Genomic DNA, 21,231 nt, shown 5'->3' with positions numbered 1-21,231 from the left:
TCTCTTTGTGGTCTTACTAGCTCTAGACTCATTTCATCTGTCTCTTTCAGAATGTTGCTGAATGTGGCAAGAGGGTCCCTCCACCCATTCATTTTATTGGATACATCTTGGGTGTTCATGGCCTGTTCCCCCTCCCAGACTCTCAGTTGTGAGCTTAACCCTAGCAACTTCCATGGCCCACCAGCCACATGCCAAGAGTCTCTGGCTCCTCCTGACACTTCTGTATTGACACTGAGGGTGTGGGATGTGACTTCTTGGGTGGCTGCTGAAGGGGTCATATGATGTATACTGGAAATATAGGTGAGTCAACTTTTCATGGGGAGCATTTTGTTCAGTGAGAAAGAGAAAGTAGTGGAGATAAAAGCACATAAATTCATCTTCCTCTTTCCAGTGGCTATACCTCTGGGACACAGTTTTGTCATACAGCCGGACTAGAGCAGTCCCTATTCTGAGTGTGTATAACTTCCTGGATACCGGCTGTGTGTCTGTAACTTTTTACACTGCAGTCATTAACATGGTTAACTGAGGACCTTGCACTGCTCCCTGAGCTTCTTTCTTTTGCTTCTTCTTTCCTTCATTCTGTGCTGCTATTCTGCATCTCAAATAAAGCAGCAGCATCGAATCCCTGTCTAGTTTTCTGTTTTCTAGGAAAGTTGAACTAATACCTCACATTCTGACTTTTTCTTACCATTTCCCATAAAACCAAAGATTTGGATGACAACTGGTATGCATCCTGAAGTGTAGCAGTCAGAAGTCTAAACGATTAGTTTGCCATTGCATGGAAGGATCATTACCTTTCCATTCAGCAAAATCTGGGTCCCTATTTCCCAAAGACGTGTTAACTTTATCCTCAGCTGGGAAAAGGTGCTGTTAAAGTACTAAAATATAAAGCCTTTTCTTCTACATTTTTTGTCTTATGCAATGCCAGTTTTAAATTTTTTTTTTAACATTTATTTATTTTTGAGACAGAGAGAGACAGAGCATGAATGGGGGAGGGTCAGAGAGAGAGGGAGACACAGAATCTGAAACAGGCTCCAGGCTCTGAGCTGTCAGCACAGAGCCCCACGCGGGGCTCGAACTCACGGACCGCGAGATCATGACCTGCGCCTAAGTCAGCCGCTTAACCCACTGAGCCACCCAGGCGCCCCTGCAATGCCAGTTTTAAATGCAAATATAAGAGCATTTAACTTGTTATACAGAATTGTTGAACGTACACATTTGTATTTCATTGCTTGTATGTGTATACATATATTTTCTTCTTGCCACAGCAGTGGAAATGCAGAACAGTAGTAACTCAACTGTTTTACTTGTAGTTCTTGATTCATCCAAATTCTACCAATGCTCTGTCCCTTTGTCTTACTGATAAGTAAGGAAGGACTAAAAGGAAAAGGAACTATGGGTTGCCTTATACTTCCTTTTGATTCTATGTATTAGTCAGCTTGGGATGCCATAACAAAAGACCATAGGCTGTTGGCTTAGCAGACATTTATTTTCTCCCATTTCTGGAGGCTGGGGAGTTTGAAATGTTTGGGTTTTGGTGAAAGCTCTTGTTTTGGCTTGCAGATGGCTGCCTTCTTGCTGCATCCTCATGTGGCAAAGAGAGACATTTTCTTTTCTTTTTTTTTTTAAATTTTTTTTTAACGTTTATTTATTTTTGAGACAGAGAGAGACAGAGCATGAACGGGGGAGGGTCAGAGAGAGGGAGACACAGAATCTGAAACAGGCTCCAGGCTCTGAGCGGTCAGCACAGAGCCCGACGCGGGGCTTGAACTCACGGACCGCGAGATCATGACCTGAGCCGAAGTCGGACGCTTAACTGACTGAGCCACCCAGGCGCCCCGACATTTTCTTTTTTTTATAAGGACACAGTCCTATCAGATTAGGGTTCCACCCTCATGTCCTCATCTAACTGTGATTACCTGCTAAAGACCTTAATTCCATATGCAATCACACTGAAGGTTAGGGCTTCAAGATATAAATTGGGGGAGTGGTGGTGGCACAATTTAATCCATAACATTCTATGTCATCATTTTCAGCATTACTGGTCAGCTGTTATACGGAAGTAACACATGTGAGAAAGATTTAATAAGTTTCCTTGGTCATTTGTTTTTCTTAGAATGCCATTGCTACCTTTATGCATTTAAAGTAAATTCTGGTTTAAATATAAAGACTGGCCTTTTGGGGCTATGAGTGTCTCCCTCACAACCTGCTTTTATAGTCTTAGATGTAACACATTTACCTTTTACATCTTGTATATCTCCTTGAACTTCCATGGATTGTGGCTCTGCTGGAATCTTCTGCTCATGGGGCATCGTGAAGGGATGGCAAGAAACAACAGATTCACATAGTGTGTCTGCCTCTTCTGCTTACATGTATACTCCATTGTCTCATCAAACTTCACTTGCAAAACCTAAGTTCAAATATCAATTTATTAAAAATTTCAAGTAAAAGATATTAGAATATTAAACTAAATACTGGACCCTTCTGAGCCCCCTTGAAGCCAGTGCTTCAAAGCCACACTCAACAAAGCAAAAATTTAGGTTTTGTTACTTCCTGCAACATTTTTTTGCTACCAATTATGTTTGGCTGTGTATAAAAAAAAAATATAATGAAAAGTTGCTTCATCATAGAGGAGTTTATTTCTTGTATATAACAAGAAGCCTGAGGTGGGAAATTCAGTCTAGTGTAATGGCTCTACAAAATCATGATGAAATCAGTGTATCATTTTGCACCACCATTTCTTCTGGACTGTGGTTTTCATCTTGCCTGGTGGCAGGATGGTTCCTGTCCTTCCAGGTATCAAAATTGCATGCTAAGCAGGGATAATGAGGAATGCTTAAAACAAAACAAAACAAAACAAAACAAAACAAAACAAAACAAAACAAAACAAAAACGGCAGGTAAAAGGCCAAAGAAACCAGCTATCTCATCTGTATCCTGAAAGAATTTTATTTATTTTTATTTTTTATTTTTTTATTATTAAAAAAATATTTTAATGTTTTATTTTATTTTTGACACAGAGAGAGAGACAGAGCATGAGTTAGGGAGGGGCAGAGAGGGAGGGAGACACAGAATCTGAAGCAGTCTCCAGGCCCCGAGCTGTCAGCACAGAGCCCAACGTGGGGCTCGAACTCACAGGCCATGAGATCATGACATCAGCTGAAGTCAGACAGACGTTCAACTGACTGAGCCACCCAGGCACTCCTAAAAGAATTTTATTTTATATTTATTTTTGGAAACACTAACTAGCAACTTCATCTTACTTCTTATTGGCTAGGATTGTATTACTTGGCCATAGTTTGCTGTAAGGAAAACTTGGAGATTTAATATTTTTAACAGAGCTCTCCAAACAAAATTAGGGTTTTACTGCTAAGGAAAAAGGGCAGAATTAATAGTGGGTAGGACACAAGTACTATTGTCTGTCAAACCATCCAAAAATTTAGTAACATACTACAATAACCATTTCATAATGCTCATGGAATCTTGGGTCAGGAATTCAGACAGATACAGTGGATCTGGCTTGCTTTGGCTCTACCCTATCTGGGGCCTCAACTGGGAATACTCACATATCTGGGAGTTACTCAAATAGCTGGAAGCTGGAACTCTTAGGAGTTCCTGCTTAGGATGTGTATTGGTTAGGATACTCCAAGGACACAGAACCAATAGGCTTGGTAGGTAGGTAGATATATACATAGGTAGGTAAATAGGTAGATACGAATATAGACAGATATTTTATCTTTGTATCTATCTATCTATTGAATGATATATTTTATAAGGAATTAGCTTATGTGATTATGGAAGCTGAGAAGTCCCATAATCTGTCATGTGCAAGTGGAGACTAAGGAAAGCCAGTGGTGTAGTTTGAAGGTCTGAGAACTGGGAACCCAATGGTGTAAATTCTGGTCTGAGGATCTGAAGGCTTGAAAACCAGGAGTGATAATGATAGGAGATGACAAGTGTCCCAGCTTAAACAGGCAGAGAGCAAATTCAACCTTCCTCCACCTTTTTGTTCTATTCAGGTCCTCGATGGGTCGGATGATGCCCACCCACATTGGGGAGGGCCATCTGCTTTAATCAGTCCACAAGTTCAAATGCTAATTTATTCTGGAAATGCCCAGAAATAATGTTGAACCAGATATCTGGGCACCCTGTGATCTAGTCAAGTTGACAAGTAAAAACAGCCATTACAGGATGGGTTGACTATGGTTGGTTTCATTTGGGACTGTCAGCTAGATAGAAAGGCAGTCTGTGCCTTGGGCTTTCCTTACTATGAAGGCTAGATTTTGAAAGAAAATGCCCTATGAGATCATACAGCTTCTGCCCAAGTTATAAGTGAGTTATAAGTGAGTCATTAAGGTTAGACCAGATTCAAGGCAGAGGAACCCCACCTCTTGATGAGGGGCTGGCAAGGTCACATTGCAGAAGAGCATGTGGAGTGGGAGATGTTGTTGCAGCCACCAGCCATAGTCGGCTATAGGGTTCAAGGATCAGTGAGGGGGGTATAAAGGCACATTATTTCCTGTGCTTTCCTGTGATTCTGGAGGGAAAAGGAGAGCAAGGATGGAAATGTGGGTCTGATTTTTCACTTGGTCAGAAAGTTAAATGCTTAGTGTCTAACTCTATACTTAAACTTTAGAAAGATTTAAATTCAGTAATATCCATTGTTTAGGAAAATACATATCTATGGGTTTTAACACTTGGGTAGATTCTTGTTACCACTACTACAAAACAGGGTAGAACAGTTCAGCATCCCAAAGAATGATCTTGTGTTGCATCCTTGTCCTTAGCCCCTCTCTCACTTCTAACCCCTGATAACCTATTATCTCCAGGTAAAAATTGTTTTTTTTTTTTTTTTACTGGGCTTCAATATATGATATACATATCCTAGGAGGTGCACAAGATGATCCAAAGGGGGGAAAAAGAAAATAACAGAATTTCTATTTCTGTCTCATCTGTTTACATTTCAATGTTTGTTTATGCTTTAATATGCACATAATACATTAGCACTGTGGTAAACACGTATAACTTATAAATAAATAAACATATTTGGAGGGTTGCTTAAAAATTGATTACTGATAAATATAAGTGACCAAAAAGTTTTTAGATTACTGGCTTTAGATTAGCACCAAAAGCAATTTCCTCTGGGGTGAAAGTGGCATGGTTGTTTATACATGGACTTTTTTCTTAGCCAAATGTAATAGTGAATGAAGGACAGGAGGCTACTTGGGGAAATGTATAGCTGTCTGAGTTGGGGCTCAGATTTCCCAAATGAGATTGTAAAAGGTTTTGCAATTACTTACTCAATTTTTGCCTTCCCTGATAGATTACAGGCTCCGTAGAAACAGGGGCCATTTATGTCATTCATTTAAATATATGCCTGGCATATTTTAAGATCTAAGGACACAGGAGAAAACACAGCAGTCAACATCTTGGCTCTTCTGAGGTGTACTTTTCCAGAGTAAGAAATAAATAGTCAATAAGCAAACAAATACAAATTCAGATAGTGGTAAGTTCTAGGAAGAAATAAGAGGGTAATGGGATAGAGGGGGCACAATGGTAGGTTAGATATTTATGGGGGACCTCTCTGAGAAGTTCCCATTTGAGGTATAACAAGAATGGTAACAAGGAGTCAGCCACCTGAACATCAAATAGGTTTGGGAGTTTGACGGCAGATAGGAATAACATGCAAATTTTTGTTTTATTGATTGATTTTTAAAAATATATGAAGCCTGGAGTGGAGACAAATCTCATAGAAAGCCCCCATGCCTGGAAATCTGGGGTCAGTAGAAGACAGTGAGCAGTGACACAGTGTGTCTAGACAGAGAGGGTCTGAAACTTTATAGTAGCTTTTCTATGGCCCTTGGGTATGGTCGGGAAACTATCCAACAATTTTCCACCCCTTTTTAAAATGGGCCTGGAAGTAACTGATGGATCTGGAGAGGCCTTATGGTCACTGCATGTACGACTTGGTGACCTGGGTAGCTTGCTCACTGGGACCAGATGGGAATCCGTGTCTCGATGCCAGTGTCATCTCTATCCATTATTCTTCTCTGCAGACTGTGGCCCACGGATGGACACCCATTCATTCGACTGGGCACTGAGGATAAAACAGCAAATGAGTCAGCCCCTTATAGTCTTTCTGGTTCTCACCTCACTGGAGAGAGTCACCTTCTCCTTGTATGTCTGTTTGCAAGCTATACGAGGCAGATACTGAGATAAAACTGAAAATGCAAAGGAGTTTTTTGGTGACCAAGTCCATGAAAGGTAAAAGAGGAGAGGAGTAGGAGTAGGAGTAGGCAGGGAGAGTCTTAGACCATGATGTGGGCCTGACATCTGTGCATGGAGAGGGGACAAGAAGGAAGATTGGGTTGGAAGATCCTCAAACTTCAGTGCAACTCTGAGAAAGTCTCATCTAGCCAATGATTAGTTGTTTGAGGAGTCCCATACTGGGCTGAAACTGCCTGGTTCTAGAACCCCTATTATGTTCAGGGGGAATGTGGCCTTGGCCCAGATACTGTAGCAGATTCCAGAGGGGAATTCGCTAACTGCACTCCCCATGGCAGGCTCCCACTTGACGGGAGAACCAAGAGGTGCATCTCCATGGCTGCTGTACCTTGTCCTTGGCAAGCATTTCCCTATCCAGCTTCTGTGGGTATTTTTTAAAATTTTTATTTATTTATTTATTAAAAGCATTTTTTTTGATGTTTTTATTTATTTTTGAAGGAGAGAGAGATGGAGCATGAGTGGGAGAGGAGCAGAGAAAGTGGGAGACACAGAATTTGAAGCAGGCTCCAGGCTCTAAGCTGTCAGCACAGAGCCCAATGCTGGGCTCGAACTCATGAACTGTGAGATCATGACCAGAGCTGAAGTCGGACACCCAACCAACTGAGCCACCCAGGCGCCCCTGTGGGTATTTTTATATTGAAAATACTACCCACCCTCACACTCCGCCCCCTGGGCCTCTGCTCCTGCTCCAAATTAATGTAATGAGCATCATAGAAAAGAACCACAGAGCAGTTTTATTCCTATTGATACTTGTCTCAAGGAATGTCATTAATTACCAAGACATAATTCTTGGCCCTTAACTTTTATTAATTAATTAGGATTTTTCTTTAGTGTGTATTTTGGAATCCAGGAGTGTGAGATTCTGACTCTGAACTCAAATCAGCAAATGCAGATGGTGGCTGATGTGAGTGGGTTGGAAACTTCTGTGATGGGACCTGAGGGCCAGAGATGGCAAAGGGACACAAACATAAGTGCTGTGGAGAACAGGGAAATGAAGACACCTGGGCTCACTTGTAGGATTGCAGCAGCACTTACACAATGTTTAAGTTCTGAGGAGCAAGCAAAGTGAATGGGAAGAGGGCTAGGGCTGGGTTAGTGTTGGAATCTTGGAGCTGGTCTTAGTCTGTGGCAGGGTGCGGTTGTGAGTCAGGAATACTGAAAGGCACGCCCCTTACCTCTCCCTGGAATCTATCACCCGTCCTGGGGTGGACATGCATCTCCTACAGGTCCATATAAACTCTCCCTGTTGCAGATGTCCCTTAAAGTTCCTGCTTACTTGACATGCGCTTTTAGTGGCCAGTTATCCAAGTTTGGCACCTTTTTTTTTTGTCTTGTCTTTTTCTTGATATAGATGGTCAAGATATTATTCTTTTCTTTCTTTCCAGCTGCCATTAGTGATTCACTGAAGCAACACATGCTTGACCCACTGGTGACCAGGTGTCTCCAACCATCTTTCTGACCTTGCTTGAGAAAAACACGGTGTTTCAAACAGTGTGCAATAAGTCACCAGAGTGGCATTGGTGAGGGAAAGGGAGGGGTAGAAAATAATTTGAGTTTGAATGGCGGTAAAACAAATACCATGTTAACTCAGGCATTCAATATATAGAAGTTGTCTGATTCCTTGGTAATAAAACTTTAAAGAGAGGCTCATCTGGCCCAAGATCTGGTAATGATCTTTTGTCCACAATAAAATCGGTACATGGGATTTCTCATTGAGACTTTCAGTTTTAAGCTGTTGCTAAGTCCGGAGCGGGAAAATTTGGTTTCCTTAATCCTTTTTCCTTGGGTTGGAAGGGAGTGAGAGTGCATTGGAAGAGCGACTGTTCATGTCTTCAGTGATAAGGGAGGGGTCTGTGCCAGCCTGAGAAGGTTATAGAAGGAAAATAAATCACAGAATTCAAGGTGGTAGCAATCTTAGAATCTGTTCTAACTTGTATTTTAGCAGTTGTGGAAAGACAGACTGAGAGAAGTTAAGATGCTGAATGATGGAGCAGCAACAAGACGAGTCACAAGGGCTGAGTTCAAGTACCAGCTGTGCTGGCAGTGCTCTCATGACTTAGCTCTGATGCCAGCACCTTTCCCCTGTGACCTGCCCTTCCTAGGCTTTTGGAGGCAATGTGGAATACTCAAAGGCTAAACATGACCCCCAGAATCATAGGCAAAATTCCTGATACTTGTTGGCATTTTGAATACAAATAATAGATAGAGGTTAGACCTTCTTTGTGTGTTGCTGTGTTCCTTGCAGTTCAGTCCACCCGGTCCCCATAACAACCCTCATCTCTTAAACCAGGGTTCTAATGAGACCCTAGAAAACTCAGTATTCCTATTCCAAAAGTGTTTCTCATGATGGTCTTATTTGGTGATTCTTGGATGTTGATATTTATGGGTCAACTAACATTTGAAATCTTCCATCTGGATTTTTGGCTTTAAAATCATCAGTACTTACTCCACATCTAGCATCAATAGGTAGGTCTACATAACAAGTATAGGAATGGCAAAAAAGAAATCATATTGGACTATCTAACTTTAAAATTATAAAAGTTAGAGCTTAGGGGCACCTCAGTTGGCTGAGTGTTGGACTCTTGATTTTGGCTCAGGTCATGATCTCATGGTTTGTGTCAGGCCCCATGTTGGGCTCCATGCTGACAATGTGGAGCCTGCTGGGGATTCTGTCTCTTTCCCTCTCTCTCTAACCCTCCTCTGCTCTCTCTCAAAATAAATAAATAAAATTTAAAAAATACATGACAGTTGGAACTTGGTATGAAAGAATTGAAATATATTAGAGTGATAACAGTATTGTGGGGAGCAAGGAAAAAGGGCCACAAGGCTAGTACAGGGTGACCACAGACCTCTGCTTTGTAAGGTGGACAATGACTCTTGCTCACCCCAGTGACATTACAAATCCCAGAGTTGTAAGCTTCCTACATATATAACCTCTTACAGCTAATATTTCTTCTCTTAAATGGCAATTGTATTCATCCTGGCTCTTTAGGCCATTGGGAGGACCAAATTAGACAATGGTTTCATGAAACCTGAAAGTGCTATTAAAAGGTTTACTAGCTGGTTAGTTGCTCTGGACTAGAACTGAGGATTCCTGACAGCTAATTCAAGTCCTGATGGGTCTTCTTTTCATAGCTCTGGGGAGAAAGTTGTAATTAAGGGTGAATTGTAGGGAAGACTATCAATGTTTGGAGACCAAAGAAAGCCAGCACCATAGCATCTTTTTTGGAAAGATAACTAATAATTTCAGTATATAGCATTATGCAAGTCATATTTAACTGTTTAGAAACCATATGAGTCTATACTCTGAAGGATAAAGACAATGACCAAACTGAGCTGTTCCTTTTTTGTGGATGTTCACCGAATCCAAACACAGAGATAATTTTCTTCTCTTTATTCCAAGTGAAAGTGAGGCAGTGGGTGACCATGGAATAACTTAACACCTAGGGATATTAAAGCATGAATTCTCACTAATAAAACTCAAAGATTTCCTGAGACCAAAGAGCAGGAAAAAAACAAGAGTCTAGGAAATTGGTCTTTTTACTAATGCTTTTGTCCTAAGTAATATTTCTCCAACTATCATTCAGATAGTATCATATTTCATTTTTCTGCTTCAACCTCAAATTCTTTAGAGAGGACCCTAGAAATCCATTTGCCATTCTGTGAGATGGAATCTAGGACATGATGATGATCATTATTATTATCACTGAAGATAAAGAAATCTATCACTTTCACTATTTCCTGCTGCCTGCATAATAACTCAAGCTCTGTCTCTTGGTCATCTACTTTAAGGGACAATATAATGACATTGCTGGGAATTACATATATCTACTCATTACAAAACCAACAGCTCTTGGTTCAGCTTTAATAGATCAAATTCGATTAAAAAAAAGTCATGGGAACAGTTACTCTATTTCTTTTGAGAGCTTGGGAGTCTTATCTCTACAAAAGTGGGTCTAAAAAGTTCACTGCTCAGTGAATATCAGTTTGCTTCTGGGAAATGGCATGTGATTTCTGAATCATGTTCTATCTTATAAAACTTTAGCAAAGTATTTCCAATTGTTAAAAAATAACCCAAGGCATGTCAACAATCGATTGGCTTCATGTCTGCTTGTTTCAGAAGACTAGGAGAGCACAGTTCATAGGAACATCATGACCCTTGAGGTCATCTCCAAAAGTTCATCCAGCCCACACTCAGTGAACACTTTGTTTATACAAAGCACCAGATCCAGTGCTGGGTGTGTGAAATGAAGAAGGCCTTGTCTGGGTACTTGAACATTCTCTAACAGATGAACAAATGTCAGTTCTTCTCTTCTCTTTGTGGAGTGCACAGTTTCTGTGAATGATGCTGAATTCCCAGAAGTCTTGTGTAAGGATTTGGCTACTTTTTCAGTGCCATTATCTATGTGGTTTTAAGCCAAGTGTTCAGACAAAATTATCCTTCGTTGTGTCTGTGTGCCATCTGTATGCCATCTGAATCCAGACACCTGCAAGTCTATGTAATATTATATGGTGAATGCAATGAGAGTTACAGGTACAAAGACCAATGAAAGTGCAGAAGACCGTTTTCTAATAGAGGAAATAGTAGTTAAGCCTGGGCTTGAAAGTGAGTTAGAATTTTCTAGGTAAAAATGCAGATAATGGTATCCAGGGAGGAAACAGCCTATGTGAAGGTATAGAGGTGTGAGAGAGTATGATATATTTGGGAATTTTCATAGTACCTGTAACAGGATGGTGGTAGTTGCTAACACTAGATGAGCAGGCTGGGCCAGTGTGTGAAGGGGATGCTATTTTTTTTTTTTTAAGTTTGTTTAGTTTGAGAGACAGAGCATGAGTGGGAGAGGGGTAAAGAGAGAGAGAGAAAGATAGAGAATCCCAAGGAGGCTCTGCATTGTCAGCTTGGAGCCCAACGCAGGGCCTGAACCCATGATGAGCCATGAGATCATGACCTGAGCTGGAACCAAGAGTCAGACGCTTAACCAACTGAATCACTCAGGCGCCCCCAGGATGCTATTTTTATATTAGGTTATCTCTGTCTTACTTAGTCTGTTCATATCTTCTGGTTGATGGAGAAACTGAGGAATTACTACTTTGTTCAACTCCTGGTATTGTAACTCAAGGTGAACATGTAGTTCTATCTATCAGTGTGTTTGGTTCCAGATGGAGCTCAATTTCACCGTTCTCTGTTCCTCCCTCATGCCACAGAAACCCCTTCTTCCATGCAGGCCACATGCCATTCAAAGTTGTTTTCATTTATGCACATGTGCTGCTTTTGTCAGAAATTGCATTTCCAACTGAAAAACAACCTATGACTTAAAGTATCAAAGCAGGAAAAAGTTAACAAATTTACCAAGTTCTCTTTCACAACTTTTTCTTTTTTTTTTAAGTTTTTTAAAAAAAACTTTTTAATGTTTATTTATTTAGAGAGAGAGACAGGAAGCAAGAAGAGGAAAGGCAGAGAGAGAGGGAGACACAGAATCCGAAGCAGGCTCCAGGTTCAGAGCCCGATGTGGGGCTCAAACCCAGGAACCGTGAGATCATGACCTGAGCCGACGTCGGATGCTTAAGTGACTGAGCCATCCAGGCGCCCCTCTCACAACTTTTTCTAATTAGTGATTATATGTTGAAGTAATAGTTGTTAAAATATTGATAAAGAGAAGTTTGAGGAAGCTGATTGAAAGCAAGACTGTTGAGATAGGGAGAGCGGTTCTGCAAAGGGAAGTGATATTTCCCTACCAAGCTTGGTAAAGCCCTACCCCAGTGCTTGCTGGCCCTGATGCTAGAAGGTTGTTGTGTCTCTACTGTGGCAACAGTGTTTTCAGTTGTACCTGTTTGGCTTTTTTATGCATGTCTTTTTAGTCTTTCCCCAAATGTCAATCATATGAGGGGCATTGATTAACAAATGTTATTGTGTTTATATCTCTGACTTAAGCACTTAAGCCATATGTAATATGAGTTCACTCAGATGGGCTTATCATCCTATGTGATACTTTTGTTGCTCAGTAATAGTGGAAAAGATGAAAGCTGAACTTCCAACTCTATTAGGTCTGTCTTCTGTCTGAAGACCGGCCTGAGACTGCCCTCTGTGAGCCTTGCATATCAAGTCCTTGGCTGGATTTCTTTACTGTAATACATAATGTATAACACATAATACGTAATATTTGGTGTGTGATAGATAATAATATCCTATATATCATTTAATCCAATATTATGTTGTATTACATAAAACTATTGTATAATATAAATTATCTTAATCTTTTCCTTTGCTCAACTAATCAGTGCTATTGCTGATCCTGGAGGTGACAGCAGGTGGGGTTATGGACATCCTTGGCCATGTCTGGTTTTGGTCTTATTTAATAACTCCTTAAAAAAATGGAAGACTAGCTTCTCCTTTTTATTCCATGCCCCATTACACAACAATCTGAGAGTGGTTATGTGTTCTGGCTCAAAGTCCTTCACAACCTGGCTATGAATTTCTGTTTTGCCACTGCCTGAATAAATCTTGAGCACATTACTTTTGCAAACCTTTTTTTTGCCTCTCCAGAAAATGAAGAATAATAACTAATCTAGGGTGGATTACCTAACCTCTGTTTAATTTGTATAATCATAATTCCTGTTTAAAGGACTGTTGGAAAGTCCTTAATTGAGTCCTTAATTGAAACAGTTTTTATAGTGTACTTGGGTTCTGATGGAGACCCTCTTCCAACGTGAATACTGCTAGCTTCTTGCTATGTCCTCCATGGTCAGTAAATACTGTTACTATCTTTTGTTACGATGTTTAGTGTGCAGCTGTTATGTCATTTGCAGACATGGTTGTTATATCATCTATCATAAAATTACAGAACAAAGGGGGATTGAATGTAGGGTTTGCAACCCTGGGTATGGTTAATCCTCTGGGTGTGGTGATTACTCTTATGATTTGATCATCTCTGAGTTGGTGAACATGTTATTTATAAATTCATTAGTTTAATTCCTTGTAGTAACTATATTATCTTACTATTGCCTTGGGTTTGGAAAGCAAACCCTTGTATGCTTCCTAAATTCTAACAAGTTAGCCTGGGTGGGGGAGGGGGAGGAGAGGGATAAATTAGTTTGTGATTAAGTTGTATACTAACAGGCTGGTCGTGAGGCTTGGTTATGAATTCAGTCCTGAACCTTAAGGAAAGCTAGATGTTCAATAACTTTCCAGGATTTTTCAGGGAACACTCTGACTTTCTATGAATGATGCTAAATCCCCAGAAGTCTCCTGTTGGGATCTGGCTGCTTTCTCAATGTTTTCTCTTTATGCTTCCTAAAAAAGCACTAAGACAGAATTATTCTTGATGGTGTTTCTGCATGAATGTAGAAGGGAAAGAGGGAGGGACAGACAGAAGAAGGGAAAAAAGGAGAGAGAAAGCAGCAGAGAGAGAGAGAGAGAGAGAGATATTGAATATAGCTGTTGAAGTCAGAAAAACTCTACACAGTAATCAAGTACCTTAAGTTTACAGCCTTTTGATTATGATAAATGTGGGGATATGCTGTCACTAGAAGATGCTGGACATACACACGCACACACACACACACATTAATATGTAAAGCTTTGAATAGAAAATGAAAGGTTTTGGATGGATTCAACATTCTTAGTCCTAGCTAGGTCACAACTTTGGAAGAGAAGAAAGGTTATAGGGTATATACACCTTGTGTCTTAGTCTATTTGGGCTGCTATAACAAAATACCACAGCCTGGGAGGCTTATAAACAACAGAAACAACAGATATGTTCCTGTGTCCTCCCATGGTGGGGAGCAGACAGGGGAAACAAGTTTTCTAGTGACTTTTACAAGGACACTAATCCCACTTATGAGGGTTCCACCCTCAAGACTTTATCTAATCCTAATAACCTCCCAGAGGCCCTGCCTCTTAGTATCATCATATTGAGGGATAGAGTTTCAACATTTGGATTTTGGACAGACACAAATGTTCAGTTCATAACTCATGGTAACATAGAGTATATTGAAGAACAGGATTTGTTTTCCTAGATTGTGATTTATAATATCATAATGGTGAGCTTCTTGGGGAAAACAGTCACCTTACACACCCAAAAGGATTTATTTATTAGAATATTAGAACTTATTAGTAAGTATTTAGTGGCTTACAGAAAGAAGGAAGACAAATACTCAGAAATCTGATACTAAAGAGGGTGGACATATGAAGTAGAGAAACAATGTAATGTCTTATGTGACTATAGCATTTTCAGTGTTTTTGTGTGATTTCATGAAATTTTTAACAATAATACTCTGAAGTGTTCAAAAATATGAAGATCTGTATTTTTCAGAGGAAGAATATGAGTTCCAGAGAGCTTCAGTAGTTTGTTTGAGGTCATATACATTAAGCAACATACATAAGACTAGAATCTAGACTTCTTGAGTATAGTTCAATATTTCCATTATTGTAGAACATATTAGTATTTTTGTTGATAGTATTTTTTTCACCAAGTTTGAGCCTTGCTTGTGATTTCACCAGTGTTCTTTTAAGCCATAAGGAATGTAAAATTTTTTACATTTCTTCGTGGTTTCTTGTAACCTATTTGGCATTAAAATGGCTTCTCTAATATCAGATGAACTCTTGAATTGTTCTGTTAAGGATTTCATCTCTGGAAATATAAAACAATGAAGAGAGATTTCTAATCTTAGACTTATTTCTGCCAAGAGAATTGAAGTAGAAGTGAAGGACAACTTGGAAGAAAATTAACAGCAGTATTTATAACAGCAGTGAAAGCATTTAGTGATCCAAGTCAGGCATTTATCTTAGACTCTAGGAGGGGATATATTTCAAATAGTCCAGATAAAATATGGTTAAGAGCAACAGGAGAAACTAGAAAAGAGAAAAGTCTGGCATTGAAGTTACATATTATTCCTTTGAAAAAGAAAAGTAGTGGTAGTGTGACTTCGTGGGCATCTCTGTGCTTGGATTTAATTTGTCACTAGAGGAATATATATTACTGCATAAATTTCTCTTCAACCTCTGCACCCCAACATATAATCTATTCAACTATCGAGAAGTAGTGCAGCTAACATGTTGGTGTATATTCTTGCAGATCTATTCTCTATACACACACATAAATATATACTTACTTACATAGAAGAGTAATCAATCATTTCAGTTTTTCCAGGACTGAGGAGTTTCTTGATGTGTGGGTATGATATCGTGATTTATAATAAGAAATATATATTTGGTCTTCGACCAGTTCGTGGCACAGAGCTGCAAAAACCTTTGGAATTTTGTCATAAGAGTCAGAAAGGTGTCTTTTGTTAACAAGATGACTTTTGGAAAGTCCTTAGGTTACCTATGGATGGGGGCTGGTGGTCAGGGGAACCAACCACTTGATTATAGAGTTTTGGCATTTTCTTTTTTCAATGTTTTATTTTATTTTTTTTTGGGACAGAGAGAGACAGAGCATGAAGGGGGGAGGGGCAGAGAGAGAGGGAGACACAGAATCGGAAACAGGCTCCAGGCTCTGAGCCGTCAGCCCAGAGCCTGACGCGGGGCTCGAACTCACAGACCGCGAGATCGTGACCTGGCTGAAGTCGGACGCTTAACCGACTGCGCCACCCAGGCGCCCCTTAGTTTTGGCATTTTCAATACCTCTAGTGAGGGGAGAGGGACTGGATGTTGAATTAGTTGTTGGTGGCCAAAGATTTAAATCATTTGTGACTCTCTAATGAAGCTTCCATAAAAACCCAAAGGATAGGGCTCAGAGAGCTTCCTGGTTGGTGAACACAGGGAAATGCTGGAAAAGTGGCATGTCTGGAGAAGCCGTGGAAGCTCTATACCTTTTCCCTATGTCTTGCCTTACAAATCTCTTCCATATAGTTCTTCCTGAGTTGTATCTTTTTATAACAAATCAATAATAAGAAAAATGTTTCTCTAAGTTCTGTGAGCTGCTCTAGCAAAGTAATTGAACCTGAGGAAAGGTCTTGGGAACTTCTGATTTGTAGTCAGTAGGTCTTAAGTAAAGGCAACAGCCTAGAAGTTGTGAATGGCATCCCGAGTTGGAGGATATTGTTGGAATCTCCAATTTATAACCAGTTGGTCTGAAGCACAGGTAACAACTTGGGCTTGCAACTGGTATCTATTGGTGTTGGGGGAAGTCTTGTAAGACTGAATCCTTCACCTGTCGAGTCCGATGCTATCTTTGGGTAAGTTAATGTCAGAATTAGTTGAGTTGTAGGACACCCACTGCTTGTTGTTTGTGCATGAGCCCCCACCACCCACACACATTGGAATCGGGTCCAGGAAAATAGTTGGACTTCCAGTGCTAAAACAAGGACAATCCCAGGTGAACCAGGATGGTTGGTCACCCTATCCAAGTATGGCTGGGTGAGAGGGTGTCTGCTCTCACCCTCTCCCATACATCCTCACTAAAGTGGGACAAGAGGAGGAAAGTAGCTTACTTGACCTCACAGGAGGGAATGGATAAAGTTTTTCAAATATTTTTCTGGTATTTGAATGAATGTCACCTGTCTTCTTGGTTTCTAAAGTTGATAGCTTTTGTCACTCATGATCTAGTCTTTTCAGGCCAAGCAATTTCTTTGTCCAGCTGGTGTCTCCCTGGCTGTGAACATGTCATTCACACTTCCAAGTCTCTGCCACAGCCTCTGTCTAGACCTTGGGCCCAGTCTTTGCTGTAGAGTTACCTTTCATTACATTAGACCCCATGGCAGGCTCATGAGACCAACCTCTGTTCAGAGTGTCCCTGCATCATGAGAACTAGGGGAGACTCAGGAGTTGAAACTAAATCTTCCTCCCACCCTTCTTGCCCCTCTTTCTATATTTTTCTCCCCTCCCCTTCCCTCTCTCCCATTATATTATTCTGCCCTCTTGACTATGCTGACCCCACTAGAGTGGCACAGGGTCTCGTGTACAGTGGTCTCCTCACAGAATACAAAATGGGCAGCATGGTAAGAAATCCCTAAACTTGGTGTTTCTCTTTGACTTTTAGAAGTCATCTTTTCTTCTCTAGGCGAAAGCTTTAGGATGAAAACTGAAACCCACTTGTCTGAGCTCTTACTTCTATCAGTTCAGTTGACCTCTGGATCTTTTCTTCTCATACTTCCTTAGTCTGGCATTGTTGGAATTTTCCCTTATCTTGTCTGGACCTTCCCTTCATGAAACACTATCTAGCGAGTAGTTCATCAAGTCTGGCTTTCCATCCTATTATTTTACCAAAGATATGAAGTACTGACCTCCTCCTTTACTGGCAGGAGGAATTTTATGAATGGCCTAGTATTGAGGGTACAAGGCTACAAGAGATCAATGTTTTAAGGAGGAAATTTTAAATTGAATAGTGTAATTTTTGTAAAATATTATCCGTAGTAACAGGTTTTTCCTGCTGTCCAAAAGTAGAGCGTTCCTATAAAACTTTTGCAAGCCAAAATAGTGTAAAGCAAAGAAGCAATTACCATTAATTTACATGCAAAAAAATTTTGAGTGTTCCCCCAAAATAACCTCTTGCAGGATTTTTTTTGTTACCTTAGGATTCATCTTGCTAATGGATGCACAAAATAAATAGAGATAAAGCACAGATACTTCACAAACACAGTTCAAAACTGTGGTGGCTAATACTGAGATGCTGAGTGTAGTTACCTGAGAAGGAGCTTAGAAGTGCCGTTCTCGATGCTTGGAGTGTGTGCTGCCTCTAGAGTGGTTGGCTGCAAAACCAGACACTGAATGCTATTTTCACTATCTACCTTTTTTCGGGGGGAGAAGTGAAAATCCTCTTCAGATTTCTTTCAGTTAGTGAAAACAGATACTAATGCGGGTCTTTTTTAAAAGCCAAGTGGCATAATGTGAACTGTTGAAAAGTAGAGGATGCTTGTATATCATTAAAAAGATTCAAACAGGACTGAACATGTATTGTTTTCTTTTTTTTATTATTTTTTTAATGTTTATTTATTTTTGACAGAGAGAGAGAGACAGTGCATGAGCAAGGGAGGGACAGAGAAAGAGGCAGACACAGAAGCCAAAGCAGGCTCCAGGCTCCAAGCTGTCATTACAGAGCCTGACGCGGGGCTCAAACTCACAGACTGTGAGATCATGACCTGAGCCGAAGTCGGACGCTCAACTGACTGAGCCACCCAGGCGCCTCTGAACATGTATTGTTTTCTGACTTGTTTTCCTCATCCAACAAAATATCATAGATATTTCTCCATGTCACAACAGAGAGCTACCTCTTTTTAATGGTTGTAAATGATTTTATGTTATGGATGCACCATAATTAATTGAACCATTTCCTTCTAGTAATGGATATTTAGCTTCAAACTTTGGGAAAGAGTATATTTGTGGAAGAGAGGAGTAGTGATGCATTTTAAAGATGGATACCAAAGAGTGGAACAAACTTGCAAGGATAATATTGATGAAATCATGAAGAATCAGTGCAACTTAGTGAAATGTTTGTTACAGAAAACAGAGGGTTTTATTTATCCATATTTAAAGGGAAAAGAACAAGGAAGGCATGGGCTCACTGCTTGGGCAGTTGGTATATGGCTGACTGGCGAAAGGAAGGTGATTCGATGTCTATTTTGCTTCTGTCTTCTACAACCAAGGAAATGATCTTCAAGTTGGAAAGGGCAGAAAAGCATGGTTACCAACCTGGAATTTAATGTCTGCAAACACTTAGTACAGTGACTGCAACATAGTAAGTGCCCAAGGAATGTGTTACAAATTTCATTTTATTGTTATTTTTTGTAGAATTTCCAGGAATGAAAAAAGTGCTGGATGATTGAAATGGGTAATCACCAGTTTTTCAAAAAGGGGAAGGGATGAATTCTGAAAAGAACACATCAGTGAAGGTGACATTAATCTCTGGTCAAATTCAGGAACAAAATATTTAGGGATGAATTGTGAGTGCTCTGGAAAGGAAGATGAAATTATTGAAAACAGTGAGTTTGAAATAATGAAATCTGGCTGGACTAATCTGATTTCCTTTGTTCAGGCTTGTTAATGAATGATTTGACTAGGGGAATGTACTAGATGGAAAATACCCACATTTTAGTAAGATATTGGAAAACTTGCCCATAAGCTGTGCTTTCTTGTGCCTTTTGCACATGGTGTACTGTCTGTTTATAAGCTGTTTCTTTCCTCATCTGTTGATGATTGCCTACTCATCTGAGGCAGGATAATACTTCTGGAATACTTAACCAACATTTCCTTTTTTCCTTTCTAACATTGGCCCTCCTTGAGTCAGCTAGGCTGTCTGCAGCATCACTTTAGATAAGTGATGACACATCAAAAAAGCAGCAGAAAAAATTGTTGTTGGATTTGGATTTGAAAAGTCTAAGTCTTCAGGGAAACAGAAAGGACTGTTGGCTGGAAAGAAAGTTTGGAAGAATACTTTGTTGTTTAAAAATAAAACCTCCCCTCATAGAGACTAGATACTAAAGAGTAGAGGCCTGGGACGAGGAGACCAGAGCTAGTGAGCATCCTACCTCACCTGCCACATGATAATTGTGTTGATACTTGACATTCACATTGGCCCTTATGACCTCCCTTCAACAGTACCATTGACCACTGATAGCCTGAATAATGTCTGTCCAGCATGAATAATGCCTGTCTGTGTCCTGTATGCTTCATCTACTGTCGGCAACTCCCTCTTTAGGACCTCTGACACCAGCCGCAGAGCTGGAGGATGGGGAACCAAGAACCTAGAGGGGAAGATGTTGTATACATGGACCTGTACTCGTGTAGACCTAAATAGAATCAATCTTCTCTTCACCACCCTTGCTGTCAGGACAATGTAAAATTACACTCTCTACTTTTTCATACCCTTGATATTTAAGTCAGAAAAAAAGGGAGGGGGAAGGAAAAAATTCTTTTTTCTCAGCAACCTCAGGTATAGTCCATTACTCCTTCTTGAGCTCCTCTTGGGCTCCAAGTCCACTTGCGTGGTAGTACCCATCATAGGGAACTGCTGTATTGCCTGTATGATTATTTCCCTGTTAGACTGTGCACCTTTTAAGAGCAGAGAACAAATTCTATTATGTTTGTATTTCCTGGCACATAGTAGACATAATTCTAAGCAAGTATTTAATGGATTGAATTGAAGATGGCTAAATGTGTGGAATTATCTGGGTTCACAAGTAATTAAATATATACTTAAAGAATATATTGTCTAATTTATTAGTGTCAGCTTTGAATTATTTCTCTGTGAGGTATTTCTAGGCTCAGACCTGTACTTTCTGGGTTTCTATCAATGACTGGAATGAGGATATAACTCATTGATTACATTTTGGAGTGATAGGAAGCCAGAAGGGAAAGTCAATACACTGGAGAGACAGAATACAAAGATAGAGGAATAAGTTGAAATGATAAATCAAATAAAATTTAATTGGCAGTAAATATAAAATACTATAGTTTGGTTTAAGAAAAAATTACTGCATTACAGATTAGGAGAAGGCATAGCTTAAAATAATGTATTTGTTAAAGATTTTGCCACAGGTTTAGTTAATAAGCTTATTCTGAGCCAAATTATGTAGGTTTTACTATTTGTGTATTTAATGTGATTTTTGGATATTATTTGTAGAAATACAAGGGAGAGATGCATGAAGATGGGGTCCCACTGTATGTCTCAGTGATGAGACCATGGCTGAAATATTGGGTACAGTTCCACACATAATATTTAAAAAGGATAATGCTGGAGAATTTGGAAGAAAATGTTTGTGGAAACTACATTTTTATGAGTATTGAAAGGGGCTTGGGACTAGACCACAGGAGAGATGTCTTCACAAGGTAGATGATGGCTGTATTCTCTAACCTTTGAATGTTTGTTATACAGTTGACCCTTGAACAACACAGCTTTGAGTTGTGCAGGTCCACTTAAATGTGGATATTTTTGGAGATAAATACAGTACTCTAAAGGTATTTTCTCTTCCTTATGATGTCCTTAACAACAGTTTCCTTTCTCCAGTTTAC

General features: G+C 39.9%; 1 long non-coding RNA gene across 2 annotated transcripts in view; it reads left to right on the top strand.

The window, feature by feature from the left end:
- The window catches only part of LOC109492102, a 1,189,585-nt gene that overhangs the window by 304,662 nt on the left and 863,692 nt on the right, over nt 1-21,231 (top strand). The window lies entirely within an intron of this gene.

The sequence above is a fragment of the Felis catus genome, chromosome D1 (assembly GCF_018350175.1).
Source record: "Felis catus isolate Fca126 chromosome D1, F.catus_Fca126_mat1.0, whole genome shotgun sequence".
Taxonomy (NCBI): Eukaryota; Metazoa; Chordata; class Mammalia; order Carnivora; family Felidae; genus Felis; species Felis catus.
Note: the sequence above shows the minus strand (reverse complement) of the source record. Positions and strands in the feature narration are given on the sequence as shown.